The 7827-nt window shown below is 30.7% G+C and overlaps 1 long non-coding RNA gene across 2 annotated transcripts; it reads left to right on the plus strand.

Moving 5' to 3' along the window:
• Positions 1-5125: 5125 nt before the first annotated feature.
• LOC132164563 (uncharacterized) lies at positions 5126-6700 on the plus strand. Of its 2 annotated transcripts, none has more exons than XR_009438393.1 (3): positions 5126-5442; positions 5524-5635; positions 6312-6700. It is a non-coding gene; the product is annotated as an uncharacterized LOC132164563 (long non-coding RNA). The 2 variants fall into 2 exon arrangements; XR_009438394.1 differs by having other exon boundaries at positions 5549-5635.
• Positions 6701-7827: the final 1127 nt, after the last annotated feature.

Genomic DNA, 7827 nt, shown 5'->3' on the forward strand with positions numbered 1-7827 from the left:
CTAATTACAACAACAAAAAGAAAAAAAAAATAAAAATAAATAAATCTCTAATTATAAAGAGTCCTGGCCCTGTCACTATATTTAAAGTCACAATCCTACACCTAGACAATCGATCTATTGTTGTCATATTTGCCTTTCCACTAGGAGATTGCCCACCATCAAAGATACTCACAATCTCAATATCTTCATGAAACTTTTTATTATTAATTATTAAAGTAATGATTAAGTGATTAAATTTACATATTTTTATAAGCTTAAGTTTTTAGGACAAATGATAATTTAACATGATATCAGAGCCAAAAGTTCTGAGTTCAAACCTTGTCTTCATCAATTCACTCTCATTAAATTAAATATTCTATCTGTTAGGCCCCATCTATTAAAAAAGAGTTTGAGCCCATACGTGAGTGATAGTGTTAAAGTAATAATTAAGTTATTAAATTTATCTTTTCCCATAAATTAAAGCTTTTGAGACAAATGATAATTTAACACTCCTCTCTCCTCTATTTGCTAAATGACTTTTTGCCTTCTCTCCCTTTTTCCACTTGTTTAGAGGAAAAGCACAACATTTCTTATAAGACATATAGTATTTGACCTTTTTTTATTATTATTATTATTTTTTTTTATCAACGTGGTAATTAAAAAGTTAAAAAAAAATTAAAAGTAAATTGAACATGCCATTAAAAAAATACTGAGAGAATACAAAATAGCATTTTTCTTCATATGCGGCTTAAACTCCGGTAGGAGAAACTCCACAAGATTCGCATATATATATATATATATATATATATATATATAATAGCAACAAAGGACGTCAACTAGAGTGCCCATCACATTCATTCACCCCAAGTATATACTATAAACCATGTACTAGTGGGTTGACAAAACTAAATAGCCTTTTCTTTGCAATTTTCTCCTCAATGTCTGTAAAAGCACTTGCAAAGTTGAAAGATCCCCTTTCACTTATTTTGTGCTTATCCTCTCTTTATTTATATTCGTTTTTCAAGCTAATCTACCAATGACCTCAACATCATTGTCTTTTCCTCTTTGAAAACCCATAAACAAATACAATTATAGTGGTCGAATACATGGCGCGGCTTACCTGCCACATGCACCTCCTTTTTGCATTGGCTTACAAACAAATTAGCTAGTTGATGACAAGTTTGACAAATCAAAGCCTATTTAATAATTAGAGTTTAACTTTAATAAGAAAGGGGTCGTCTTAGTAATAGATAAATGTTAGAGTCAATATTTTCTTTATATTTGGCACACCTCGTCTTACAAATCAACCATTAAATTTATAAATTTATGTAAATCTTATATAAGTCAGTTGTGAACTTTACAAATCTAGTGGTTGATCTATTGAATTTGTATTAAATAGCCGAATATGGAAAACTTATTGATTCTTAACATTTCTCTTAACCCTTGTTTTACATCTTTCAATCACACGTGGCACGTTAAAATTTGACAAATGAGCAAATAGACTTTAGCACACCCAATAATCACATTAAAAATAAAAAATAAATCTTAAAAAGAGAAAAAAATAAATAAATTTGAGAGCAAGGGTGAAACTAGAATTATAGGAGATCAATTAATAACAAATTCCTTAATTATTTTCTTGGACATTAGAGTTATCCTCCCAACCGAGTTGTGGCTCGTACGGTACACCCATCTCAACTCTTTTTATTCTTTTAATTTTTCTCAAATTTTAATTGTTTTAAACTAATTATTGGGTGTGTTAGTGTCGATTTGCTAATGTCTCATCACATGATTGGAAGACCTAATCTTTATTTGAGTTAAACTCTAATAATTATTAGGTAAATAACTAGTGGGCTTGTATGATTCACTAATTGAATTATAATCTCAGCTTTGCCAAAGATTAAAATATTTAAGGAACTTTCAACGTCTGACGATCAATTTGGAGCCCATTTTTGCATTCTGAAACCAAATTGCATTATTCAACTGATGACAACAGTTCTAATCATGCCCGTATATATTATACTTTGATTAATTCTTGTACAAGAAAATATATTCAATCCAACCATTGAGTTTAAAATACTTTTTAGTAACCAGCTGGAACTAGCTAGGACTCATTGAACCTGCAATTGCCACCTCTTGTTACGGGATGATTTTAAAATACTTTAAAATCTTTTTAGCAAAAGATTTTCTTTCAAACAAACCGGAAAAAAGTCTATTAAATTGACATTTGTTCAAAATGTACCATATTTTATATGTTTAGAGCATCCACAATGAGTTATGGATTTTAAATTTCTATGTAAAATAGCTAATCAAACTCTCTAAAAAATATCTCTATCCGGTTGAATTTTATATTTCATATACAATGCTTATCCAAATGTAGGGAAATATTCTAGATAAATGTGTAAGGTTCATTATTATTATTATTAGGATTTTTCTCACTTTATTATTATTATTATTATTATTATGATTCTCTCTCTAGAATAAGTATATGTTAAAAAATGAAATAAAATAGAATATTTAAAAATTCATTAACTAAAACAAAAACAAACAAGCTTGTGGTTGGCTATTTTAGATTTTTTTTAAAAAAAAAAAATTATATCCCATTGTAAGAGTATGTTTGAGATTGCGTTTGAGAAATAACGTTTTTAAGTCAAAAAGAGTTTTTTAAGCAAATGCTTGAAAAGTGCATCTTAGCCATTTTTTGACCCTTAAAAGCACTTTCAATTTTTTTTTTTTTTTTTTTTATCAAACATGTACTTTTTTCTTCAAACGAAATTTTTTTTAGTGTTAAACGCACTTTTAAATTCTTCAAACACACACTCAAACCGACCATAAATGCTTTAATTAACACCGTCAATTCGAAGAAGTGCTTTTGTTTCTTTTGATTGTTTAATAGGCATTATGAGTTGTGCAAAACGTGCATGTTTCTACCAAGGACTTTCGGTAATTAATCAGAACTTGGCCTATTTTATATTCAATTGATTTATTAGAACAGTAATCTGAAATAATTTATTATTTAGTCTAGTAAACCATATTAGCATGAAATCAAATTCTCCAGGAAATCAAGATCGTGGGAGGGTAATAATCAACGTGGAAGATTGCAATGAAATGGACAGGTTAAATGGATTTGACCATTTTAGAGATTATTGTAGTGGCATCATATCATATCTTATCATCATGTGAGAGATGAGAAGCACGTCCAATAATGCCTTCAAAAAATTGACTTATTTGGTTTCTTCCTACAGATTATGGGCTTCACAGCGACAGGTTTTGTTGGCTTTGTTGGCCCTTTTATGCATTAATCATATGCATTTGAGAAAGTATTTGGTCGGCCCACCATGGGATTTGCTTAGTGGGGGACAGCTGGTTAAAAGTAATATTAATTAGTTTGATAATTAGTAAAAAGGATTGTTAATTTGTCTTTGTCTCCTAAAGAAAAAAAAAATGATTAATGATCAATCAAACATTTGATGATGGTATTAAATAATACTAGCTCATAACTCGCTAGTATTATATATATATATAGAAAGTAAGAGAAGAAAAAAGAAAAATAAAGAAAGTAAGAAATAGAGAATTTGGGAATCTTTTATTTTCTTCATTAAAATGTCAATTAAATACATTCCAAATAAAACTTATACGCTTTAATTGTCTCACATTAAGGATACAAACAAAAATCAAGAGAATATAAAAAGAAAAATAGAGAGAGAAAATTTGGAAACATTTTGTTTTCTTTCTTAAGACAATTAAATATATTACAAATAAACCCATACATTTTAATTGTTAAATTTCTCGGATTCAATGTAAAATTTGCAAAAGAAAAGTAATCAATTTGAATAAAATAATATATAATTTAGAAAAAATAATATAAGGGACACAAACGAAAATTGATGAACATAACTACAGGATAAAGATAAAAAAAAAATAAAAAATAAAACGAAAAAAGAAGAGTTAATTCATATGGAAACCACTTCTATTAGTTAACCAACAATTTAATAGGAATAGCAGTAAGTAACCTTAGAATATTAATAGTGTTTAACTGTTTGTCATATGTGCCATTAAATTCTTAGTGTACAATGAATGAGTTGTTTACAATCGTGTGAGTATTTAAAGGATGTAAGAAGTAGCAAAATTTGAAGCATTTGAAATGAATCAAGCCATGGAAGTAGAGAAAATGAGTAATTTAGCACTCTTGCTTGTCTTGGCTTTGTGCATGAGTCAACCGCTAACCACCAATGCCTGGCAAGACTACAAGGTTAAGTTTTTTGTTCACATTAAAAATGGGTTATCAAATCATAGTCTACAAGCACATTGCAAGTCCGGAGACCAAGATCTTGGCCTCCAGAAAATCTCTTTGGGTAAAGAGTTCCAATGGGGGTTTCGCCCCAACTTTTGGTGGTCCACACTCTACTTTTGCAACGTGTCGTGGCGGGGTGGACATAATACCTTTGATGTTTTCTGGATGGAAGCCAAATTTATCTATTATTTTTGTACATCGAGGCCATTCCAAGATCCAACTGTTAGGCATTGCATTTGGCGGGCCCGAGATGATGGAATGTACTTGTTGGATGCTGGGAGTGGAGAATATTTTTTACAAAATAAGTGGAAAAACCGGTAAACTTGAAGGCATACAGATCTATTATAATGAGATTGGACAACTTTGTTAATTTTCTCCAATAAATAAACGTTTTTAAGGTTTTTCTCAATAACATGGTGAATATGTATTGCTATATGTCTTTACTTTAGAGTAATATAAAAAGAGGAAATACTTGTGGAATAGTGACTTTTTATTTGATGGTGTCAAATTATGAATTTACCCTTTATTATTATGTTGACCCAATTTAATTAGTAAGAAAATAATGAATTTTATTGGGGCTATTTTGTCTTTTCCACGCCTTCAATGGGGTTGAACAGTGGTTTTTATTTGATCATGTCAAGTTACCGTTTTGTCCCTTGGTCATTAAAGAGAATTTTGTTACGAGCGGCTTTTCTGTCTTTTGATTTTTTGTTTTCACAATTTTTTTTTATTGCTCACGAGGTTACCAATTTGCCCTCATTAGCATTTGCACGGATTAAATATCTGATTGATTTTTTTGGTATTTCATCACTCTTTCTCATCTTGCAGCACCTTCTACTTCTTCTTCATCGACAGAGTAGGTTCTCGCTTTCAAAAAAATTTCCCCAAATTTTCAATGAATTTTTTTTCTTCTCTTTGACAACAGCCATACCGAAGGACGATTTCTTCTACCTAATGCATCTTCAAATCGTGGATCTTGTTCTCGTTTCTCTTTTGACCGTCTTTGCTTCTACTCCTTTCCTCACATTTTCATCGTTTAGTTGCTTAGAAAGATAACGATTCCAGTTAAGATTTGCATCAACTCTTCAACGTCCCTATAGAGGTAGGAGAAAAAAGTCGTAACATGCTTCTTCCACTGAAGATGGGTGGCGTAACATGCTTCCTTTATCATGGTATTTTTTTTTATTTTTTTTTTAATTTTTTATTGGTTGCCCACTCTCTGTTACTCATAAAGGGTCATCTACATTACACAGGAATTTTTTTTTTTTTCAAGAATAGGAGGACTGGGATATGCTTAAACCATTTCTGATTCTCAAGTTTCACTCTGTCACTCCCAACTCTGCTACTTTGCTTCATGCATTCAAGGTAAAACCCTAAAACCCCTTCTCTCATTTTTTTTGTTTACTTTTGTACTGTAAAATTTTCCAAGAATGCCACTTGAACTAGCCGTTGTAGTCCCACAAAAAGATTAAAAAACTAACACATTGGATGAAATATTATTGGCTTTACGGTTTTGGATTTATTCATATCACAACTAAATTTATACTTATCTTCCTAGCCAAATTCAGTGTACTGGTTTTGTTAATTCCATGTTTTGAGCTTTTCAACTTTGTGCCTAGGTAAGAGGAAAGGATAAATCTATATAAACTAATACTGAGATCTGAAATCTGGTCCTTGTTACATAAAGAATTGATGTTATGCTTTTTTGGTATCTCTTCTAGATTGTGAAATGTAAATTGATGGGTGAATTTGACACACTTTTTAATATCAGCACGTTGCATCAATTATATTTGTTCAATAATTTAGATATTAAATTTATTTTATAATATAATATATGCATATCAATTATAATATTAACAATTATAGTGATGTATAACACAGAGAACTAAGCATGCACGTGCTATCCCCACTAGTGAGAAGAAAAAAATGAAATAAAACATTCGACTCTTTTTTCTCATAAATTTGCAATTTAGTTATTTAACTATGTTCAACCTATAACAGCTAATTAATAAATGTTGTTATCCGGGACCATATGGGACAGATCACAGATGTATGCCTCAAAGAGTCAAACTAGGCAAGGGTAGCTGCCGAAGCAATGGCTGTCCTTCTGGCCTCTCATATGTGTTGCGAGATGGGGTTACAAGAAGTCTTGTTGGAGGGCGATGCCAACGTGGTTGTTGACGCTGTGAATGCAAGAGAATCAGTGTGGACTCATTGGGACACCTGGTTGAGGATATTTTTCAGACGTTGCAAGCTATTCCGTGCTAGAAGTAGGGGTATGTTCGAAGAGAAGCCAATAAAGCTGCACATGCGTTGGCACGTCTAGCAGCAAAACAGGAAATGGATAAAGAGTGGTTGAATGATCTACCGGAAAGTCTTTTACTGATAATTGTATCTGAGCTTTGAGTTTGTTGCAATTGATTTATGAAATGAAAGCTATTTATGATTAAAAAAAAAAAAAGTTAATTAATAAATGGATGGAGTAAATTGGCATTGAAACTTCAAAATAGGATTCAAATTACATTGTGCTAAAGTTAAATGAGATAAATGACAAATAAGTAGTAGTTTATGGAAAAAAGATATAGTTATAAAAAAAATAAAATAAAATAAAATAAAAAATAAAAAAACTTTATCAGGATTGATAAGAATCACCCACCCAAAATTATATTGGTTAGTACTAAGCTGGCCATTATATTTCAAAAGAGTGCAATTAGGGTTGCTATGGTTTTTACTGTAAATTTTTATATAAATTGACGTGGTAGTCCAAAATTAATGAAATAATAAAATAAAATATTTATTTTTTAATTTAATTTGTTGGTGGCTAATTTATTGATCATGCATTTTTAATCATTTCACCTAATATAAACTTTTTTCATTTTTTTTTAAACTTAATTAAATATAATTTTTTAATGTTTTTAATTTTATTTAAAAAATTATTATTTTTAATTAATTATATAGACACGTGTCAATTTGTTATTGGTGCTAACGTGACGTTCCGTCAAATTTTGGACGAAATTTAGATGGAGGTACCATCTCCGTCTTTAGGCAAACCAAAGGTATTTTATGTAATAAAAAGTAAATCCTAACGGGCATAAAATAAAGAAGTTAAACCATAGGGAGAATAAAGTATTTAATCCAAAAAAAAAATTTATAGTAATTTTCCATTCGCAGTTTGGCCTCTATATTTGCTCTTATTTCACGTTATATTTTTGTACAAAATGCCCTTTGTGGAACAACTTTTATCTTTTCGTAGCGAATGTCATTCCATACATTAGGGCTAGCAATTTAACACGTGATACGCGAACCCGACACGAACACGACACGCAAAATTCGGGTCAGGGTTGGGCTTTAACCTGTTTAGGTCGTAGACGGGTCACCCATTTACAACACGTTTATAATCGGGTCATGTCGTGTCAACCTGCCGAGTTCACGGCTTGACACGTTTGACCCATTTGACTCTTTTTTTTTTAAAAGGTTAAAAACTATAATAATAATATTGATCATTCGTGTCGGGTCGGGTTATAAACGGGGTAACACGATACGATTACGACCCGTTT

The sequence above is a fragment of the Corylus avellana genome, chromosome ca10 (genome assembly GCF_901000735.1).
Source record: "Corylus avellana chromosome ca10, CavTom2PMs-1.0".
NCBI classification, from domain to species: domain Eukaryota; kingdom Viridiplantae; phylum Streptophyta; class Magnoliopsida; order Fagales; family Betulaceae; genus Corylus; species Corylus avellana.